Source organism: Amblyomma mixtum, chromosome 9 (assembly GCF_055824585.1).
Source record: "Amblyomma mixtum isolate Tamu chromosome 9, ASM5582458v1, whole genome shotgun sequence".
Lineage (NCBI taxonomy): Eukaryota > Metazoa > Arthropoda > Arachnida > Ixodida > Ixodidae > Amblyomma > Amblyomma mixtum.
In genome coordinates this window covers 78034032-78056385 of record NC_143020.1, presented here as the reverse complement: position 1 = coordinate 78056385, position 22354 = coordinate 78034032, and the positions used below count along the sequence as shown (strand labels likewise).

Below are 22354 nucleotides of genomic sequence, written 5' to 3'. Positions count from 1 at the left end.
TCATGCGGCCATGTGAACTGTGTTTTACGCTTGGTGCCTCGCTGTAGCTTTAGACTGAGTGTATAGAGTGTGTATGCCACCCTGTAGGGCATCGTAAATGGGCCTGCAGTATTTAAAAATGAATGCAAAGCGTTGTTTATGGTCTCCTCAACAACTGGCACCAATGGCTAAACGCGGGAGGTACATTGCACCGAACGAAAGTCCTACAAGGAAAGAAAATATGAGAGCTATGAAGAAAATATGAGTGGAAGGTACGCATTCTTACACCGTAAAACATTTTAGACAACTTACCACCGAAGCTATCGTTACCTGTTGGCCAACTCAACACACCATGGCGGATTCAGGCACCTCACCCCTAGCAACAGACGAAAGGTGATAACACCATGAAAACGAGGACATTTTTCCCTTGCTTACCTCCTTATCTCCAAGCAAAACGGGGCTTCTGAGACCAGGCATATGAGCCTGATCACTTCTGTTGTCGCCGCATGGTTATATCGCGCTGTAACTATTTTACGAGTCATCCGCCGATTCGGAAATACTTCATGAGTGAGGTACGTTTGTGACCATGTAACAACGACCACATCTCTGCAGCTGCCAGAGGATTTCTTAGTTTAAAAGCTTTAGGCTAGCAAGCTAACAACGAACACAAAAATAATGTTATAAAATTTTTGTCTAAGCTGGAGTAACACTACATTGCAGTAACTGCTTTATTGCTTAAATTGTCAAATACCGTTATATTTGCATAGATAAATTCGTTTAGGATGGTGGGAGTATCAAAAATATATTGTCATAAAGACGAAGAGGGTGAGAGGTTGGGGATCATCTTGAAATATCGTGCGTTACCCCTCACGACGTCAGATGGAGGGAATTCCGCGCATTGAAAGTGAGCATTCTGGTAATGCTGTGCTCTAAATTTTATCAACGAACTGTTAATGCATTGTAACGCAAACGTTAGTTTAACGTTCAGAGCAAACCTTTGTCTGATACTATAGTCTAAGTTTCCTTATCATGTATAAACTATAATTACGCAACAATGTTACAAATTGTGAACTAGTACCCAATTACGTACTACCATTGTGTACAAGTACATTTTCAAATTTCCCTCAGTAAAGATGCCCTTCGACTTGCGGTACATTCCAATCAATCTATTTTACTGTGCCTGCCATAGATCGCATGCACAACCCATATATTTTGTAAGAAAACTTCTCTTATAACCCTTGCTATGCAAGGTAAGCTTTTCTTAATGGCATTTGTTTGGTGTTGTCTTCTACAAATAGAGCGCAGTCCTCGTTGTTGGTCCTTCCAAAGCAGTTGTTTCAGACACAGTCAGGAAAAATCCTTGATTTTGTGCAAAAGAGGAACTTATACAGTGTGCGTGTGGGTGCGCGTGCGCGTGCGTGCGTGTGTGTGTGTGAGGGGGGAGTGGGGGTGCGCGCGCGCGCGTGTGTGCGTGTGTTGACGTTTCTCTGGAACCGGAAAGCTCAGTTATGCCCGAAAAAGAAAGGAATTTAAAATTCTTGCCACCTGTCAAATCTAACTTTTGATGTCCTCAGCAAAAAGGACAGGTTGGCAACGTTTCATAGCCAATGGCGGTGCAGCCTAGGTTCTAGGATCCGCGTCTAAGTCGTTGTCAACGCAAGCATTTTGGTTATGTAATCTATGTTGATGGCGACCGATATGTTCCAATTTTTGTTCTTTTCTGGCCTACGAAAGCTCCGTTTTCGATGTGAGTAGTTAGGATGCAATTACACAACGTTGTATTATCCTTGCAGGTTAAGAGCAGTTCGTTGTCATTGTAATTTGAAGTTCAGTACTTCCACCAAACACGGGCAAGCAGGATGCTGCGTCATTTTGAAGAGAGTTGCATGCAAGTCCAAATGATTAATAAAGGTTACGGCACGGTCATTCCACCTCTGGCTTGGAACGTTAGGAAACATTTTAAAAATCTTCACAATACAATATGCTCGGCCGATTCAAAGGAGCAACAGTTTTGTTATGTTTTGGTGCTGCCTCGTATAGACTGCCGAGTTTTCAATAACTGTCGAAAAATAATGGGCGCCAGCCACTGTCATTGTTGCAAGAAAACGTGGCTTATGGCACACTGCAGTCATCGCTACATTTAAGAGAAGGCTAAATGTACTCAAGAAAAAATTGCAAAGGAGCGAATGAATCTTGAGCTTTTTGCGCAGATATAATGGAACCTTGTAAACCTTTTCTTGCTTAGTACAGTAATGAGAATTATAAGCGTGAACACGGTAGTCCGTGCCAGATTGCCTCTAACCTTACATATGGCGATGCGGGGCGGGCCCTTTTCGCAACATGGTGGAATGGGTTGCGCTGGCTTGCCTGCTTCTGCCCAGTGGAGGAATACACCTTCCTTTCCACTTTGTCTTCTGAAAGCAGCCGCCGCGTATCGCCACAAGTACGGCTCGATGCTATCGGGCATGCGCCTCGGGGATCACGCTAATAAAACTCATCACTACATTCCGGAAAGGCGGTTACGTCCGACTTTCTTCACTTGAACGCATTATCAGGCACGTCACCGTCCCTGCTCCAGCGAAGCCTATGGGACTAAACCGGCGCACTACGTAGTAATGGCGAATACCACCTAATAGAAGGGCGGGTATTACAACAACGGCATAGAGCGCCGTCCCGGCGATTACCGAGCACGCTGCTTACTCACCACTTAGGTGGTGCTTAGCAGAGATGTTCGCTGGCAGTAACCAGCCGGCTCCGATGACAATACCGTATCAGGTCCAGTGCCCGCGAAGAAACTGCAGTCTTTCTCGCCACGCCACGTTCTCCCTATTCGGCTTCAGCCGTGATAACAAAAACAGCTGCACGGAACTGAACGCCAGCGACTGCAGACCACTTCTAATCTGCGAGCAGATAGCTGCCAACCAAACGAGCCTTTCTGATAAAAGCGATTTGTGTCGCGCGGGCTGAGGGCAGCAAAAACGCCCTCGCAAAAACGCTCTCCCGACGTACACGTAAAAGATCCTGAAAAAGGGAACCAAAATACTGAGAGACTGCAGGACTGGCTAATGGCCCTCGAAATGATCCTACATTACTTACATTCAGTGATAGTGAAGCGCATAACACACTGTTTCCCTTCGTTTATATGTATTGACAATACTGCCGATCTTTTCACAAGGTTATAGCTGCGGCAAATAATACATTACAAAGAAAAAACAAAAAAAAAACGTATAAATCTTTTTCAAATCTTAAAGTACAGGTGGGCAAAAAGAGACAAATTGGCCGTGGAAAGAAGATACAGTTAAAATACATTCTATCGAAACCGGATTTTATGAAGTTCCCGATCTAGCGATGAAATTTTGATCCTGCGGCAAGTTGTCATAGGGTTCGATGTTCTCAGTAATCCAAAACAACGAAACAAATGACCACCGAACCTGATTTAACGAAGTTTCCAGGGAAATACTGAACAAAAAACAGATGATTTCTCACTTATTTTGCCACGATGTTTAGCAGCTTGTTCGCAGCGTGCCAATAGTAACATCTAGGCGGCTATGACAAGGCCCTGGTTTTGCGCCGCGCAGCGGAACAAAGGACTCGGCAATCGGCAGCGCTTCCCACCTTGACTTGGAATACATTTCCCCAGATGGCGCTTTCACGCACAAACGAATCGAGCAGCATTCGTGGAATTCTCACACGCGCAGGCGTGAGCTGCTCCAAATACGATGCCGTGGTATAGCTTTTGCTCCTTGCTACGTTACGTTTTCATATTTGCAGTGCCAAAAAATGCCGTCCTCGATTTTACGAATTTCCTTATTTAACGAAATAATTCGCGTCCACTCTTCACTTCGGAAATCAGGTTTTAACTATATCGCAACACGACATCGAGAATCGCAATGACAACTTCAAAGTCCTCTCAACATCGCGTACATGATAAAGTGAAAATCACATCTGAAGTTAGCACTGCTTCTATCAAACTGTGCGTCCATCAAACGCGCCACATAGGACGCGAAAGAAGATACTCAGTGCTTATGTAGTTATGATCCAAACGATTCAATTCGCTAATGGAGAGTGGAAAGAAAGAATGCTTGAACGTCATTATGACACATATACACGCTCAGAGTGCATGGGTGTTTGTGCCACGATCATCGCGATTGTGAGTAGCTTACGTATTTTAAGGCGGAAGCCTTTAATGCCTCATCGTTGTAAGCAGGAGCTGTCGACAGAAAATGTCACGCTTTTCAGTTGGTCGAAACGGTCGTGACGACACAGTGCGCGAATTTCAAACGCGGCCAATTGTACTTCGGCTACTAACCATGCAACCAATTAAAGGGATCGTATACTGATGCTCCAAGTAAGTTTGACTGAGTTTAGTTAATTGCTTACTTAACCAATTAGTCCAATTAACCTTTCTAGTCAGACCAGATAAATAAATAAAACTGAGTAAGAAATTGGCCGAGCTTGGGAATCGAACCCCGGTCTCCGCAGTGCGAGTCGAGCACGCTCCCACTCCGCCATGCCAACTTTTTTTTTTTTTCTTTATTGCCTGTCTTTGGTTCATGACATTGCACAACAAAAATACACATAACGCTATATACATACGACACTGTCGTGGTCAGCCAGCACGAGACTGGCTTCGTCAGCTTAAAATTCCCGCAACATACACAACGGCTCTAGTCTTGAGAGCCACTCGGGAGGCTCCGCAGCTGCTTTTTGGATTGCAAGAAACCAGTCCATGCTTTCCCGAAAATAAATTCGGGCCGGTCGTGCGTCTTTGTCACAATGGTAGCCTGCCATTCTGGAGCGCCATATACAGTGGAGGCCCAAGAGCATTATGAGATCAAAAGGTACCCCATCCTCATTATCAGTGCTTAAATAGCGAATTCCGTGCGCGTCAAGTGGTAGCTCTTTCTTTATGGTCCTTTGTAACACGTCCCAAAAATAAACCCCTTCCCAGCAGTGCAAAAAAACATGGTCTATTGTTTCAGGCTGTTTACAAATTAAGCAGTTCGATCCCCACGGTAAAAAGAAATCCTTTCCCTCTAGAAACTTTTTAACTGGCAACGTCCCGGTATGTAACTTAAAAAAGAAAGTCTTTACTCCTGGTGGCACCTGCATTTTCTTCACCCTTTTTAAAACATCCCCTCCCGGGCCTCCACTGTACAAGGCCCTGTACATGGGCTCTGGGAAAACAATATCACAAAGATCATTGTACAACTTTTTCCTTTTGCTTTTCCACAAATAATCGGTGGAAAAACGTGCCGAAAGAAACCGAACGCTTGCTACAATCTCTTTGTAGTAACCAAAAGTTCCACCAGAGAACTCTTCTGTGGATACCACAAACTCCGGCAGCAATCGCCGCAGCTTCACTTGGCACACGGTGCGCAAGAACGGGTCTGTGACGTCGCGAAAAAACAAAAAACGGTTCACCAGCTGCCTTAAAAAGAGGTGCCCTAGCCCTAGCCCCCCATCTTTTACCCTCCGGAACAGGTTCGTTCTGCTACAACGTTCCCATTCGGACGCCCATATGAAAACTGCGAAAATCCTGTGTAGCTTCTGAACGTTCACACGCGAGCAATGCAAAACCTGCATCACATACCAGAGTTTGCTAATAAAAAAAAGATTGCAGACTGTAGCTCTGGCGAAAATTGAAAGGCTGGTGCCTTTCCATTTCCCAGCTCGGTCACGTGCGTCTTTAGTTTGCTCTTTCCAATAGTCCTCGCTATCGCGATAAGCATCGAGCGGAACGCCCAAATACTTGCCCGGGGTCGTCGCCCACGGTACGTTGGCGAAATGGTCCGGGTGGGATGGCCACCATCTATGCCAGAGGCCAAGGCACTTGGACCAGTTAACCCCACTACCTGTGACTTCGCTGAACGCGCGTACACACCCGACAGCTTCACTTATGCTCCCCTGATCAACCGTAAATACTGCAACGTCATCTGCATAGGCCAGCAGCTTAACTTCAGCTGCTTGTAACCTAAAGCCATTAATACTATTGTTTTCTATGATTTTCATGCACAGCGTTTCGATGTAAATACAAAACAAGAGAGGGCTGAGGGGGCAGCCCTGACGCACCGAACGCTGCACGCTAATGGGGGCCCCCAAACTCTTGTTAACAATCAGTCTCGTCGTGCAGTTTCGATACGCCAGGGCTACACCCTTACGGATAATTGAACCGACGTTCACATGGTCTAAAACGGTAAACAAAATTTCATGAGAAACACAATCAAATGCCTTTTCAAGGTCAATCTGAAGCATCGCTACTCGCCCATTGATGTCGTCACAGCTTTCAAGCACACTGCGCGCTTTGTGAATGTTGGAAAAAATTGAGCGCCCTTTGATTCCACATGTCTGGTGGGGTCCAACAATATCCGATATCACTGTCTGCAGTCTACGCGCCAATACCTTCATAAAAATTTTGTAGTCCACATTAGTGAGTGCTATGGGTCGATACGCTGTAACCAATTGTAATTTCTCTATATCATCCGTTTTAGGTATGAGCACTGTATGGGAGATCCCAAAAGACGGAGGCAATACGTTTATTTTATAGGCTTCATTGAAAATTGTACACAGCACTGGGGCAATTTCGTGCTTAAATTCTTTATAAAATGCCGCACTGAATCCATCTGGTCCTGGTGATCTAGTTGGCATGGCGGAGTCGATGGTTTGTTCAATACAAACCATCGACTCCGCCATGCCAACTCGATGGTTTGTATTGAACAAAGGTGCGTCTAGTGAATACGGCATCTTCGTTCACTCCCATTTTCCTCCCTTCCCGTTACGGCGAGGTTTAGGTGTCCACCGAGATATGCGAGACACATTTTATTTCCTCAAAAACCAATTTACCGACGAGCAAGTCGTATTTGTCCGCGTTTCTGATTGGTCCAAATTGTCGTGACGTCCAATGCGCGAATTTTGACGGGTGTCCACCGAAATATGTGAAACAGTTACTGCGCAACTTCCTTTCCTCAAATACAATTTTCGTCTAGTGTCTACTGAGGTATGTGAGTCAGTGAATGCGTAATTTCCTTTCCTCAAATACAATTTTCATTTTCTTCACTACGGCCCCTCTTTCTTCTTTCACTCACACTTCCTCCATTCCTGTACGGTGCGGCTCAGGTGTCCGCCGGGATGACAGAGAATTACAGCGCCATTTCCTTTCCTCGAAAAGCGTTGCGTTCAAAGGGCAAGGCATCGCGCTGAACGGATGGTGGCGTTCCGTGGGCTCCCTGGCAGCGCTACAACGCGCTGTCGCGTTCCACTCCTAAAGGCGAAGCTTAATCGTTATTAATTAGCAGTTAATTAGTATTCAGGCATTAATCAGTAATTAACCATTAATTAGTGGTTTGTCATTACTTAGTAATTAGTACTCAATTACATGTGACGCCACCAGTGCCACAGAAACAGCGAAGGTGGTGCGGAAAACGCTTCCGCCTCTACCCACTTTAGACAGTCAAAGTGCCCCCTGAATTTTTGCACATATATTTTTTGGTAGTAGTGGTGCAAGTATTGAAACAAAAACTAGGCGCGCTTGTTTTGTTCTTGATGATAACGTTACAAGACCGGGTGAAGCTACAAGCAAAATCTCGGAATCGGTGCGCTTGTATTATGCGAAGCATACTAAAATAGCCCAACCCAGCTCCTCGAGCGCGGCGGTGTCGTTACCATTGACCTTTCGTGACCTCCATGTCATACCACGTGATGCATGACGTCACAGCAGATGAAAAACGGGGGCCCAACTCGCGCCGTCGCGCGAGGCGTCGTGACCAAGGATGACCACGTGGTGCGTGACGTCACAGCAGATGAGAAACGGGGGCCCAGCTCGCGCCGTCGCGTGAGGCGTCGCGACCAAGGAGGACCACGTGATGCGTGCCGTAACGACATAGGAGAAACGGGGCCCCAGCTCGCGCCGTCGCCCGAGGCGTCGCGACCAATGTGTTTCCTGCTTCTGCCGCTAGGTGCGCTGTAGTGAACACGTGATGCTGGAGCAGCGGTATACAAGGGGGTGCGCCTGCCTCTGCTAAGCGTACACGGGATAGAGATGCCTCCTGGAGACAGGGCTGCTCGTTGGAATGAGAAGCAAAAGTTGCGGCGTGCTGCAGAGAGTGATGAAGAGCGTGAAGAACGTCTAGCCAAGCGGCGTGCTCGATATGCAACTCGACGACAATATGCTTCGGATCTGACTAGGCTTAACCTAAGCTAAGCCTCAGCCATTTTTTGCTATGTATTGTTTGTGACGTTTTGCACTGAATGGCCTTTAACTTTGTGATGTTAGTTACTGACTGAGGGATTGAAACAATGTTCGCGTATTCTAAAACTGGCCTTACAAACATAGTGGTGCTGTTCTTGGAAGAATAGAATGAAAAATGACAGACTTGGTAATTATTTCACCTTACGTTCTGACAATTGGGGAAAAAAATTTTTGTGGGCGCCATATGCAGGCCCTCCTGCAAGTTCTTCATCCTGAGTGCCTTCTCCTGGTTACATATACAGATGAAGAGTTTTTGCACTACAAAGGATATTCGTACGTTCATTGAGTGGGGAGTGCCTGATGTTTACAGCATTACTCTCGGTTTACATACTTACGGAAAACAATGTGGTTATTGCGACAATGATGTGTGAGTCGCGCACGCTGCGCTGCCGAATTCCAGCGCTGACGCAGGCGTGAATGCACTGCAAGCCTATGGTCGACGTGCATGCTGAGCAATGCTGAAGTACTGAAAATCTGCGAAGAGAAGCTGGCCAGAAAATTTTCATGAGCCAGTAAACGCATATAGTGGTTTGGAAGTAGCGCATTCATCAGCGTTGCATATGCCGCCCTACAGAAAGCTCAAGTTAAACTTTTGGCAATTCTTGTAGGCCGACATTGCTTCTTCGAAAGTTTTACCTGCTTCTTTTTATTTCAGACTTCCCTCTATACAAAGTGAATACTTTCTTTTTGTTTTTAAGATTGATGTGCTAACAATATATGCCAGCAATTTATATCGTCATTTTTTTACTTTTCTGACGTTACAGATATATCGAAAAAGCCAGGCAAAATTCCAACCCGTAAGATGCAGCTGTCGCTCATGTCAGATTTTACAATGCACTCTGTTGCACTGCTTGATGATATTAAATTTATATCCAGATTTATTTCGTGCTGTTTCCAAGAGACTTTATTCATGTTTTCATAGCTCGAACAACTTTAAAGGTATTTTAAAGGGTAATTCCTTCTTTAAGCATTGTGCATGCTTCCTTGAATATGATGGAAGCCAATAGTGAGAGAAACGAAGAAACAAACACAAAGGAGATTTTTTTTTATTTCTGGTGATCATTAATGGTGGAATAATAGTGTAATTATTTTTTGGTGTAAGGAAAATTGATTTCTAAATAAGTAGAAAAATTGGCTGTGGCTAGGCTTGGTTAAGCCCGGTAATTGCGAAAGCAATATTCGTAGCTACGCCATGGTTCAGCTGATAGTGTAGCTGGTGGCGGTGCTTGTGGTTAGACTTGTGGTGATGCATCGGTTATACAGTGATTCAATCTGGATACGGCATGGTGTTTTAATTAAAGGTGTTACCTCTGTCTCCGTAGCTCGCTGTTGCTTCCTCTTTGCATTCTGCCGAGCAGCTTTCGCGGTAGGCGGCATTGCAGCGTCTGGCCGCCGGCGCGCCCGGCTTTGCGGCAAATGGCATGACGTCACACCGCTCAGCGCGCCGCGCGCGGCAGGAGCGGGAGTTAGGCCGCGCTTGGTAGCTGCGGCCTCGCTACGCGACGGCGCATGTTGGAGCCCCGCTCTTGCAGCTGTGACGTCAGACCGCTAAGCGCACGGCGCGTGGCAGGAGCAGGAGTTAGGCCGCGCTTGGTAGCTACCGGCCTCACTACGCGACGGGCTGAAAGTGCAACTAGTATTGTTCTCGCAATAAAAAAAAGGACGTAGAATGTTTACTACATTCAAACCAGTGAGAAGGAACGCAGCGCCTGTGTCTCGTCTCCCCTTTCTGCGTCGTTTGTGTAGTTTGCGCTGTTTTCGTGTGCATTTTTTCTGCGTAAATGACATCGATGAGCGGGCAGTGCTGCCGGACGTAGCGCTCGCGCTTCTAGGACACACATTCGACAAGGAACGGCTCTTAGAGGCTCTACACCTGCTGATTAGAGCTTTCACACTATACAATCACTTGTCATCATTGGGATTCAAACAGACAAGCTCTGTATGTTGCGTGCGGTGCTCGACCGACTAAGCTATGGTAGTGCCTCTGCGATGTTCTAGTCAAGAGTGTATTCATGTTGCGTGTTGTCTAATTTTGGAATGATGCAGATAACGAAAACAAGATGCCGCGTAGCGTACATGCGCACAAAGTTGAAGTTTTCTGCTTGAATTTGCCGACGTATTATTCCTGAATTCGCCGACGTATTATATCACTCCCTCACCATGTATTCCACCTTATTATTAAGCACTATATTAGATTCTGTGAGGGATCACGAGCAGTGTGAAATGAAATGAAATGTTATACTGTTTTTATGTAAAATTAAGGCTCAAGTCCTGCTTAATATACTGTTTCACTCAAATGGTATGTTTGATTTAAACAGTACCATGTTTTACTGAAGCCATGTTTTATATCATGAACATGACGGTTGCACGCATTGCTTTCATTCCGTCCAAGGTTAGTATTGAGTAGACTACACTTGTTACAGCCAGAACTGCCATGTCGGTCGGCAGGGTGTTTATTTTTGTTCTGGCTTAAAATAGTTAGTGATGAGCGTCTGCTTCAATTTGCTGCCCTTGTCCTTGTCGTCGTCTTCATCACGTGGTTGGCCGTGTTTGTCCTTGTAATCGCGTTCATCAGGTCCCTGCATTGGGCGTGATGGAGTTGAAAATTTAGTCAATTCCGAAAAAAAAGAAAAATATTTCCAGCTAATTGGGTGGCTCTCTTATTTTTATTAACAGGCCCACCCACAACGGCTGGGTGAAGTCGCCCGCACACGACATACCAGCAGACGCTGGTTGCCCGGAAACGGGAGGGACAGCTAGTTGTCCTACGATGGCTTCAGCTAGTGGCAGAATGGCCGCAATTCGCGTACTATAACTCATTTCACTTTATGTCTTTTCGTTGACGGCGATATCATCTGTACCAAGTAGATCAAGCTACCTGACGTCATGTGAGGCCAGCGGCGCATTAGTGACGCGTTGCCTAAAATCCCTGTTTGTCGGATAACGGGGGGTTGGATAGTGTGTACCACTTGCCTGAGCTCACAACCCCTTTCTTACGGGAGCTATTCTTGATTATTTATTTATTTATTTATTTATTTACTTTTATATAATTATTTATACATTCTGCAATCCCATTGAGGGATTTTAGCAGGGTGGGAGCACATAGAAAAAGATAAGAAGAGAAGAACGCGAAGGGAGTACTAAATGGAAAGAGCGACATGTTTGAACAATGCAACCAGCAGCATGGCAACCAGTCAGCAGAAGCAACAATCACACTAAGCATATTATGACATAATTAAAGAGAGAAAACTACAAACGGCATTCAAATAATTTCATGGAGGGCTGTACGGCTTCATCATTTGTGAGTGCACTCCAAACACTTACAGTTGTTAGAAAAAATGAGTATTTACATCGGTTATTATTTCTACGAAAAGGGGTTTTTGTTCGAATACGACGCTGTATTGTTGCATACCCAGATGAAAAAAATGATAGCAGAATCAATCTTCTAATAACCGGTCACTATGTGATACAAGAATTTAAGACTTGATTTCTTTGAGCTAATGAAACTAAATTTGCTTTGGTTAATAATGCGCTTACAGATGTTCTCCGGAAAGTGTTGCATATGAATCAAACAGACATTTTTTGCACACTTTAAGTTTTAGTGATATTAGTTTTTGTTACGCCTCCAAAATGACGGCAGCATAATCTAGTATTGGCAGTACGATGGACATATATGCAAGTAAACGAACGCCAGGAGTGGAAAGCTTAAGAGCCCTTCGAAGAAAGAATAATTTTGTGTTGGTATTAGATTTCACATAATATAAATGTTTATACAGGTTAAGATTATTTGTAATCCAAAGTCCTAAGTACTTATTTTGGGTGACCTCATCTAATGCATATTGGTTGAAGGAATGGTGGAACTCTATGGGCAGTTTTTTTCGAGTTATTTTCATATGGGCCGTTTTCTCGAAACTCACAGGCATTTGCCAAGTGTCATACGAAGTGATAACTGTAATGAATGTATCATTTAGAACTGTTTCGTCACTACACTTTTAACTTCAGCATAAAGGACGCAGTCATCAGCATACAATTTAATGTTAACAGGGGTGTCTTGCACGATATCATTAATATCTAATAGAAACAAAAAGGGTCCAAGTATGGAGCCTTGGGGAACGCCAGAGTGAACAGAAAGGGCTTTAGAGTGGTAATTATTGAATACCACAAACTGATGGCGATCGCGAAGGTAGGCTAATGACGTGCTAAACTAAGATGGGGAATTCGTCCTCACACGGCGGGAAACATTGATATCCAAGCTTCTACGTCGGCAGCTTCTTTGCAGATTGCTAGTAGCACGCACTGGTGACGCGCTCCCAAAATGACACCTCGATCTTGTGAACTATGCCCTCTCAAGTCGGTGGGACCATTCGGTGGTAGAACATCGTGGCCACCGCACTCACACAAGGCAGCACATTGTGCAGCGCAGTTTTTGTTGAGCTCCAGCATAATATTCGTATTTGCGCTATGTTGTATCCAAGCTCAACAAGCCACTTGAACAAGTCGCCTGTCATTGCTGCATCTCGTCTTTACATCAGCCTAGTTGCACCCTCGCCAAGCAAGATTCGAGCACCATCCAGTTCTTTGAGTTGTGCCTGTAGCGCTCGAGAAGATAGGTTACAGATCACTCCAACCTGCTAGTCTTCCCGATGACAAACGGCAGACAATTCTACCTGTCATTCATGTTCAAACACAGTAGAAGGGCAATGCGTAGCTTGCTGTACAGTCCACCTGCCCTCAGCGTCACCCTTCAAAATATGCTTTTTTTTGGCGGTCACATCTGATAAAAAGTTTCGTTAGCCTTGCAGACATCTCGTATCATTTTCATTTCCTTAGTTGTTTTTTTTAACCGGGAGAGGGGGGAAGGGAGGACGGAGGGGGTTGGCGCTTTCGTTGCGTACAGTGCCCCAAAAATGCGGAAGGTGCATCAACAGAGGCTTTGAGATATTCGTGGCTATTCGCTCCTGCAAAAAAGGGGGGTTTTCGACACTGGGGCCCAAGTTCGGTCTGTCCCAGGTACTACATGTCCTGTCTCGTTGTTTCTTTTTCTTCGTGTAAAGCGCTATTCTTTTATTAATAAAAAATAAACTAGCTGAAACTTCCTCTCTGATCACCTGTAAGGCCACATTTTCGCGTTGAATCAGAGTTGCAGTCTCATTCCGCTGCGCATATTGCTATGGTAGCTCTCTCCTCTTTCGCAATAAGCGAGCGTTCGTTATAACTGCACCTGGTATAAGTGCTCCGGACTGTACATATAGGACCTACCGCTGCAAGTATATTGTGGAATTCGCAGGTTTGCTACTGACAGTGTAATCGATCGGCCAGTGACTGCAGCTACTAGGCGAGACACCGTGCTATAAGGCCTTAACAATATCGAACAGGGGCGCGAAAACTGCCTCATGGCCCTTAACCAAAGTGAGGGCGGACGTATTCACATTACTCGTGGTCCCAATCAAAAAACGATGATGACTCCATATAAAACGTGTCATCACTTGAATTCCCAGGCGTACCATTATCTAATGACCTAAAATAAATACTTTCGTTGCTGAAGTTATATCATATCAGGTAGCGAAATACTGATATTTTATAAAGGCACAGTCAGCTGAATTTTATCGACTATATTTTTACGTCAATCAAACGCTCATAGCCTAAAATAAGCGAGTATCCGGCACTGGCGCTTTACAACACAGGTGAAAAAATGAAAACCTGTTTTTTTTCGTTTGGTATTCTTTTTTTTTCTCAATGGTAGACGGCGTCTACAAACACTGACATCGGGAAAACTGTGCAAAGTTAGTATAGTTCCTCTATGCAAGTGTATGAACACTAGAGGACTTCCGCGCCAGTCCTGCGATGCGCATATTATTTACTCAAACTACAGTTCAGAACACTCTGGCGAGTACAAAAATGATATCAACTAGTAATGTCCAGGTACCAGCTGTAGCTTTTTGTCACCAGGAATGCTGGCGATGGCAACGCCACTGTCAACATAGCGGCAGTCTGCCTTTCTGTAAACACAGATCACGTTGAAGCCCCGACAGAAACGGTAATACACAAGAGAAAAATGGAGAGCCGCGAAGTTTAAACACAGCGTTCTTCAACCATCGGCTGTGTCCTGATTTATTTGGAAATTTAAAATAAAAATTTCTGCCAAAACATCGCCGTGGAGTTCTGCCCGTGATATTCTGATCATAGGGAAAGATATTCAAGAATATGCCGATATTTATGGTCCTTCGGCAGTAGAGTGACTATTTAAACTACTTGTTCGCATCCCCTCTCGTTACCGAAAACTGCTTGCTTTCAAGTGATGTATTCCACGGAAACTAGAATACGTTCCTCACCAACGAATCCGTACAAAGTTAAGGCCACGGTGCAAGATATATCTTCCACCATGGTTAAGGCAAATAACGTTCTCGTTCAAACTCATGCTGTCATATTTAGAAATTTCAGATGTTCATATCATGGCAGCGCTTGAGTTTTAAACGATGCGTTGTTTATACGTCCTTTTAATCGTCGCAGCATCGCCGCACGTTCGCTGTTACGCTAATTCGGACACCCTTCTCGTAATGCTGAACATAATAATATTCCAGCATCGCAGAGCTCTCACAGCTCCAACCACGCGCTTCAAGTTCCTCGCCTACGTTCTCGAACTGTTACTTTTCAGCGTCCTCCCTTTCACGTGTACCTAAGGATTGGAACAGCCTTCTCAAGCGTATTGCCTGAATCTGTTGCCCATTCCCTTTGTTTGCACGTTATGCTCAATCTTTATCGCTAGCGAGACGCGGCCTTCTAACTTTGTCAAGAGCGAACAGACTGCTTTCAAATTAGTGTACTGATGCGAAATTATTTCTACGCCATTTGAAAACACGGCGAATGTTTACTGCTACTTATTTCTAAAGATAGCTGCTTTATTTCAATTGAACTATGCCGGGGTCCACCGGGTCGCCGAGCATGTTTGCTGTTTGTAGGCACCCAGGTGCTTTAGTTCTCGGGCAAATGTTACCCCATCATAGCTTGCATTCATTTCATTGCAGTATTTTTTCGGGTGTGAACTTTTACATCCATGCAGACATCTCATTCATATAAATATGAGCACTTGGGCAAAATTTAGCTAGGCTAGCGTAAGGCTTTTCATTAGGCAGTTATTACTCACAGGCTTGTACCAAAGCGCAGTCATATGTTTAATAAGGAAAGCCTCCACACGAACTTCATAGTTAAAAACAAATTCTTCGCTGGAGTGGCTCAATTGATATAAAGCCCGGCTGCTGACACGGAAGACACGGGTTCGAGTCGCGGCTGCACCGGTCGTATTTCGACGGGGGCGAAATGCTAGACGCCCATGTACTGTGCGATGCCAGTGCATGTTAAAGAAGCCCAGGCGCTCAAATTCTCCCGAGCTATCCACCACGGCGTCCCACATAGCTCGAGCCGCAACGGGACCTTAAACCTCACAAACCAAACCAAAGATGAATTAGCCATGATCTGGTGTTTACAACCGAGACTACTGCCTCCGTACAGTAGTGCTCTATAAGCTCAGCTAAGCGGTACAGGTAGTATATTGTGTGGCGATAGCGAATTATGTAACTTCACTTAAGGGCATTCGCCTAAAAGTTGGACCAACACCGTTCCCACTGGTGAAAGCTCTGTCACTTTTTCATGATATTACTGCCAGAATAAACATACCCGAAACCAAACCTTTTGGTGTACCTTATCCCTGCTTAACTTAGTTGTCATGGCGACTGCTTTAGACACGGCAAAGTGTTCTTCAAAAAAAAATTTTCTGAAAAGAGTGGTTAGATTTTTTTGACAGCCGTCTGGCTATGCTCAGATGATTTGTAATCAGTAACTGCTACTTTTCTGCAGTACACTCCAGCTTGGAGGTTGTCCTGAAACAGCCGGATAAAGGAAGCGGAGGTAGAGGCCAGTGACAATAAACCTTCTGCAAGCGACTCGAATCTGCAGCAGTTGCTCACGGCTTCGCCCTATATATCGATTCAATTAGCGTCTATGTTACCGATATATCAATTTAATCAGTTTGCTTTTCTGATGACGCACCTTCTTCTGTCTCCATATTTCGCTATAACAATCAATATATTCACAGATCAAGCGACGTAGTCTCATATTCTTTTTATTAACGTTTTTGTTGACGTCAGAAGCGTTCTTTGGTTTTCTATGGCTGTCTTAAGTGTTAGATAAAATCGCTGGAAACACTTTAGAATAAAGGTTTTTTTCTACATATCAGAAGAATGAATCACTACTTTCAATATTCCCATAAAATTCTCTGACACTCTTCTAATTTTCAAAATTTCTGCCCTAGAATGTTGTACATGTTTCCGCAGCTGGTCGGTCAGATGTTTCATTGCATTCTTTAACATGTTCCTTGCGATATGTGATGTCTGAAACGCAGCCAATTTCTCCTGTCGGCTTTGCTGAAAAGTGCGCTCGGTTACCCCGCAAGTGATTCAAGCCAGCAAAATACTTTCACAATGAAAACTGAGGAATTTTGTGCAATGAAAACTCTCAACGTAAATGAAAGCATCGAGGCAATGCTGGGTCCGTGCCTTGACTGTGCTTAGTTCAACAGGTCCGGTGTTTCGCTAGGTGCCAAATGTTTTGCATTATACACGCAGTTTCTGCAGTGACCACCATAACCATCTGCCTGACTGCGCCTCTGTAGGGCAAAGGCCTTTGCATCATAGTGATCTTTAAACCATGCTCTGCCTTAGCGCTGCAAGTATTGGAGGTTTTCATTTAGGCTTTGGTATAAAGTGCCTTTGTTTTTTCTAATGGCTCAGCATTTCTGCAGATTCATTTTATGCGTGATAGGATTTTGACAAGGCCCTTGTGACTTCTTGTAATGGATTATTGCTGCACAAGTATTTCATAAAATACGAAGATACATCACCGCAATTCAAATCGAACCGAAATTATGGAGGCAGTGCGACACAGCCTGATATGTTGCAAAAAAAGTGGTTGCACTGAACCAGATGGAAGGCATTGCATTGTTTTAATCCTTGTGTCATCAACAACGAACGGTTGGTGCATATTATGACTCACCGCCAGGCGACTTTCCAGTGCTTGGATTCTTTTTTTCAGCGCATCCTGCAAAAACAAAGGAATGCTCACCATACTTTCCATTGAAAACAGAAGCACACGCATTGGTTATGGAAAAACGTTACCATCTCATATTCCAAGTCTTCAATCCGCCTCTCCATTTCTTCCAGATCCTTCTTATCAGCCTGCGCAGAAAACAATGAGAATGCGCCGCAGCAAGAATAAGTGGCGTAGAAAAATGAAGGCAGGAAAAAGAAATGCCCATATATCGAACTGTGTTAAACACTTTACATTTACAAGGGCTTAATCATCTCAAATATATATGGAAAAATGAATTCGTGGCATGTCGTGCTGTTAAACAGTAAACAATTTGAGCTCAAAACACTTTTCTTCTACTGCCACAGCACTCGTAAATAACTGAAGGGTTCCAGACAGAAGACATCTAGCGGAAAGCAGAATGCCGAAATCGTTCTGCTGAGCATAAGTACGGCTACCTGAAATTCGGCGGTTAAGAACGAGAACATATAAGCGGCACTTTTAAAAGTTTTATTTTTAAATTTTTATGGGGTTTAAACTCCCAAAGTGACTCAGGCTATGAGGGACATTGTAGTGACGGGCTCCCCGAATTTGGACCAATTTGGGTTATTTAACGTGCGCTGGCATCGCGCAGTACACGGGCCTAAAGAATTTCGCCTCCATCGAAATTGCACCCCCTCGGCTGGGTTCGAAACGGCATCTTATGTCTTATGGGCCAACAGCCGAACGCCATATCCAATGAACCACCGCGGTGGCCCATAAGGGACACATACTTAATTTTCCTAATTTGAATTCGCATAACTAAGCTTTCTGATGAGGCTGTGTGTATGCAGTATAGTACTGCAGAAAAACAATGATGTCATTGTTTCAAACACCGTATACAATTTGTAGTATAGTGACTTCAGACAAATGTATATTATCGGCTGTGTCCATACCGTTTGTCTTAGCGTACAGTCAGGGACAAAGGTCCCCGGAACACGTGTTCCTCTAGCGAAGCCGATAGCTCTGGTATTAGTCGGCGGCTGGAGACCAAACTTGTGGAAGTAAAAGTTAATATTTTTTCTTTCATCTCCACTAGTGCGGTCTCCATCCGCTGTCTGATAGTAGAGCTATAAGCCTCGTTTGAGGAACAAGTGGTCCGGAGACTTTTGTCCCCGACTGTACAAGCAGAAATTGCACTTACGAGGTGTTCAGCACTTTCTTGGCACAGCCAATAAAATTACATCTAACTTTGTCGGTCAAACAGAAACGAATTTCAGGAGCGATCAAATGGATTCTTGCAGGGGAAATGTGACTGCACTTTTTCACTCGCCAATCCGTTCCAAAATATTTCAAATCCAATTCTGTGCCCCTTTTGAGGGAGCTAGGGGGAAGAAGTTGCGGCGGAAGAGGAGGATGGCTATCAGGCGTATTAGGTGACAGCTCTGGCCTGGTCGCCGTGTTTTCACTGCAACGAGGCGCCTAGCTACCGAATAACAAAAGACAAGAACCATGAGCTAAAATATTTTGATGATATGGCAGTAAACAGGAGGCGGACCGTTTTCTCTTCATGGAAAAGAAGGCTTGGTTTAGTGTGGTTCTGTTATTGGGATGTAACGTCTCAAAGCAACTCAGGCTATGAGGGACGCCGCAGTGAAGCGTTCTGGAAATTTCCACCACCTGGGGTTCCTTAACGTGCACTGACATCGCACAGCACACGGGCCTCTAGAATTTCGCCTGCATCGAAATTCGACCGCCGCGGCCGAGATCGAATCCGCCGTGAACCCGCGATCGAAGGCATTGATAAATCTTTAGTGGGCAAAACACATCATTTCGGAATCGTTGAAGTCATCTTGTACTTACATGGACTGCCTTTAGTGTGACTTCTTATATGTGGTTCTGCATAAATATTCTAAGTAAATAAGTAATTAAGAGAAAATTTTAAGAATACTCTGACAAGAAACAATATGTCTTCGGTTTCACAAAGCTCCAGTGCCCCATATGTTTTTAATCTTTGGTTTCAAGTTACGTGAAACACCCGGTATAAACAGGTTGGTCTGCTGGGTGATCCTGTGCATGCTGGCCGCACTTTGATAGAGATTAAATATCATAATTTCGAGGGTTGTGTGATTTCACTTCAATTTTAAGAATTCTGCAGTATCAAAAATTTTGCGTACCTATTCAACGCCTTCTCTCGTTGCCCGCATGTATCTTCCCGACAATGCAACCATATTATATCACACCATACCACGCCAGTTAACTCTTTCAAGGGATGATAATTGATACATTAGAGGAATGCATTGAAAAAAAATTTCGGATCATCTGCGTAAGTTTATCAGAACATCCATGCATCACTCCTTTAAAATTCTTGACTCTTACTGGCAAATTCGGTTTACAAGAAAGGAATGTAAAACAAGTGTGTAGTTGCCGTTTGTATCAAGCACTGCATAAAATGTATAGCATTTTACGCTTGTTTTTATATGGCGTTTCATTGGCGACTGCACCTGGCGTCTATCTACCGACAACAATAAGGCTTCCCCGTATCCAATATTCAAATGAAAACATTTGGCCGAAAAAACTTCGCGCCATGAACAGTATCAGATACGGAGAGGCGTTAGGCATCATCTGTTATTTTGCTCCTATCCCACGCATGGAACGCGAATAGAGCAACCGGTAAAGCGCCAGCCGCCATCTTCAACGCGCGTTGCCTCGTTCTGCGTAGCGAAAAACAGACTTTAGAGCACGTGGGCAACATTTTGCTAGGCTAGCGTAAGACTTTTCCTTACTGAGTGCCTACTCATCGCCATGTACCCAAGCGCAGTCATACGTTAAGAAACGAAGGCTCCCAGCACAAACTCCGAGGTAAACGAAAAATTTTCGCCGCGGAAGCTCGGGTGCTCACCCGGAAGACGCGGGTTCGAATCCCGGCTATCGATGGAGGCGAAATCTTAGAGGCCCTTTGTGCTGTGCGATTCGAATGCATGTTCTCCACTGCCGCGTGCCACATAGCCAGAGCCGCTTTGGGACGTTAATCCCTCCAAGCCAAACAAAACTTTGTCGTGCTCCGGTGTTCAAACCCGCTCTCTAACAACTCACATAGCAGTTATAGATAGCATATGGTCGGGCGAGAGCGAATTATGCAACTCTACTTATGGGGATTCCCCTTATCGTTGGACCAACACCGCTCCCACTGTTGAAAGTTCTGTCACCTTTTCATAATATCACCGCCTAGAACAAGCTTAACCCCAAGCCAAATATTTGGTGTAACCGGTCCCTGCTTAACTTAGTTGGCAGAATGGTGCTCTTCAAAAGCGAAGTTTCCAAAAAAAGTGGTTAGATGTTCTTTGTAGCAGCCTGGCTGTGCTCAGATGGTTGGTAATCAGTAACTGCTACTTTTCAGGACTCCACTCAAGCCAGGAGTTTACCGTGAAGCAGTCGGACTTACCATTAGAACCGAAGCGGAGGTATACGCCAGTGACAAGGCACCTTCTCCAAGCGACTCACAGGTGCGTCAGTTGCTCACGGCTTCACCCTATGTAGTGCCTCAGTCAGCCTCTGTATAATCAATATATCAAACTAATCAGTTTCTTTTGTTCTGCTGACGCACTTCCGGAATTATCGAGTAATTTGATTATTGGCTTTCCGATGAAGCAGATTCACAATTGTCTGTCAGTATGACCGCCAGCTCTTTGCCACTATCTTCACTGTTTGTGCAACGAAAGGAATGCCAAAACAGAATAATGCCTAAACAGTGGAGGCGCAATCCGTGTAGACATATGCGCATCGATGAATGAGCCTCAGTGATAAGATAAAATTGGGAATTGTTCTTTCCTGGACCGCAGACAGCACTGGAGGACCAAAAGCTACGCCTGCAGGTCACTCTTGGCAAAGAAAAGAATTATTTACATTTAAAAAATTAAGAAATATTTTAATGAGAAACACTTTTTATGGAGGTCGCTGAAGAATATTCGATACAAAAAAAAATCTCGCAAGCGGCACGTGATACAGTAATAAATTTTATTTCAAAATTGCAGCGATGGGATACTCATTATCGTGTGGACTTTCCATGTGCAGATCAGTTTAGTTATTGCATGTTGGTTTCAACTTTAGCTACCGTCGTTTCTTGTGCCGGTCCTGCAGGCAGTGACGAAGAGAAATTAAGCCTTATGCAATTTTTTTTTCTGCAGTGTTACATAGCCTCCTTTTTTTTTGTCAGTGAGCTTTGCAAAACCGCCAGTTTAACAAAAGGCGAATCACAGCCAATCCGAGGCGCATACCCGGCTTCCAAAGCAGAGCAGTCCAAATAATAAAGATGCCAAAGACGGCACTGCACAAAGACCTGACGCCTAAGGGCCTGACTGATGTAAAGCCAGACTCCGGCCAAAATTCGAAGAAAAAGATGCCTGTTTTGCACGAGTAAATACGCTATTATCAGATAAGGCTGCCACAAAGATAAGCGCGGTGCTTCGCAGCCCGGATGCCTAATCGTCCACGCGCGAAAGCCGAAACTTCCCCCAGGCGTTCAGCTGCCTATCATGCCACGCCTCCTGAACCTGGCAACCGTTCTCGGAAGAGTCGGAGAGAGTCATCGCCATTCAAGTCGATTGATCTAAAACTTTATTCATTTAAAGAATGGCAATTACCGGAGCCTTGGGTGGTCCGCCTGTTACGGCAGCCGCAGCGTGGGCCCTTCGCACCAGTCCTCGTTGCTGGTCGGGGTCCTCGCTGTGCAGAATGGCCTCCCACTGCTCCAAATTAGAATTGAGAAGTTTGGCTTGGTTTATGGGGTTTAACGTCCCAAAGCAACTAAGGCTATGAGAGACGCCGTAGTGGAGGGCTCCGGAAATTTCGACCACCTGGGGTTCTTTAACGTGCACTGACATCGCACAGTACACGGGCCTCTAGAATTTCTCCTCCAAAGAAATTCCAGCCACCGCGGCCGGGATCGAACCCGCGTCTTTCGGGTCAGCAGCCGAGCACCATAACCGCTGAGCCACCGCGGGGGCAGAATTGAGAAGTCTGTCTATGGCAGGATTGAATTCGCATGCCCACACCAAGTGAAAAGCA

The 22354-nt window shown here is 44.8% G+C and overlaps 1 protein-coding gene and 1 long non-coding RNA gene across 5 annotated transcripts in view; both read right to left on the bottom strand.

Annotated features, from left to right (window-relative positions):
* LOC149329807 (uncharacterized) overlaps positions 1-2990 on the bottom strand; it is a 58849-nt gene extending 55859 nt beyond the window's left edge. For 3 of the 4 annotated variants that reach the window (XM_089559638.1, XM_089559640.1, XM_089559641.1), the window contains exon 1: positions 2684-2990. The gene's annotated coding sequence lies outside the window, so the exon portion shown is untranslated. Of the gene's footprint in view, positions 1-2281; positions 2494-2683 lie in introns of those variants that run through there. The other variant, XM_089559639.1, reaches the window with a different exon arrangement.
* A 7654-nt stretch (positions 2991-10644) lies between these two features.
* Positions 10645-21152, bottom strand: LOC149329806 (uncharacterized). Its single transcript, XR_016285469.1, has 4 exons — positions 20733-21152; positions 17398-17457; positions 17276-17320; positions 10645-10806 (listed from the first exon to the last, which is right to left on the bottom strand). It is a non-coding gene; the product is annotated as an uncharacterized LOC149329806 (long non-coding RNA).
* Between the last annotated feature and the right edge of the window lie 1202 nt (positions 21153-22354).